Source organism: Belonocnema kinseyi, chromosome 6 (assembly GCF_010883055.1).
Source record: "Belonocnema kinseyi isolate 2016_QV_RU_SX_M_011 chromosome 6, B_treatae_v1, whole genome shotgun sequence".
Classification (NCBI taxonomy): domain Eukaryota; kingdom Metazoa; phylum Arthropoda; class Insecta; order Hymenoptera; family Cynipidae; genus Belonocnema; species Belonocnema kinseyi.
In genome coordinates, this window is record NC_046662.1 from 29,738,856 (window position 1) to 29,739,897 (window position 1,042).

Below are 1,042 nucleotides of genomic sequence, written 5' to 3' on the forward strand. Positions count from 1 at the left end.
GGCTTGAAAAAATCTCTGGAAACTAAAAAATTCTTATAGTATTGTTTTAAAAAAAAGAAGCTTTTATGAATAAATTACCTTGATTAATGATTTTTTAAGCTAGAGATAAATTTAAAAAAAAAAAGAAATAATAATAATAAATAATAATAAAAAGAATAAATAAGAACGGAATAAAAAAAGAATAATAATAATTTTAAAAAATCGAATAGTTCAATATTTAACGATTAAAAAATGGATTTTTATGAAAAAATAGAATGTTTAAATTTCGAGTAAGAATACAATTAATTTTCTCCAAAATACTAAAATTTTTAACCCAAAAATAGAATTTCCCTAAAATTCTCTACAAAATTTCCCTTAAAAAAAAACAATTTTCAACTGAGAAGATTAATTTTGTACGAAAAAAGATCTTTTTTTCGTTCAAAACTATTTTTTAACTGAAAATGTAATTTTTCCATTTTTTTAAGACTTTCTTTATCAGTAGATAAAGATAAGTAGATAAGTAGATAAGTAGATAAAGACTTTTTTTGGTAAAAAATAATTTTCTTCTTTTGAAATTTCATTTTTTCGGGGTAAAATGCATCAGATTCGTGTCAAATTCATTTTTTGCTAAAAAGTAATAATTTTAGTGTAAAAAATTCAATTTTTATTGAATAAATTCGTCTTTTGGCTTGAAAAAATCTCTGGAAACTAAAAAATACTTATAGTATTGTTTAAAAAAAAGAAGCTTTTATGAATAAATGACCTTGATTAATGATTTTTTAAGCTAGAGATAAATTTTCAAAAAAAAAAGAAATAATAATAATAAATAATAATAAAAAAGAATAATAATAATTTTTAAAAATCGAATAGTTCAATGTTTAACAATAAAAAAATGTATTTTTAAGAAAAAATAGAATGTTTAAATTTCGAGCAAGAATACAATTAATTTTGCCCAAAATATTAAAATTTTTAACCCAAAAATAGAATTTCCCTAAAATTCTCTACAAAATTTCCCTTAAAAAAAAAACAATTTTCAACTGAGAAGATTAATTTTGTACGAAAA

At 19.1% G+C, this 1,042-nt stretch overlaps 1 protein-coding gene across 1 annotated transcript in view; it reads right to left on the reverse strand.

Annotated features, from left to right (window-relative positions):
• Window positions 1–1,042, reverse strand: part of LOC117174114 (dynamin-binding protein-like) — a 63,903-nt gene that overhangs the window by 39,496 nt on the left and 23,365 nt on the right. The gene's annotated exons all lie outside the window — the stretch shown is intronic.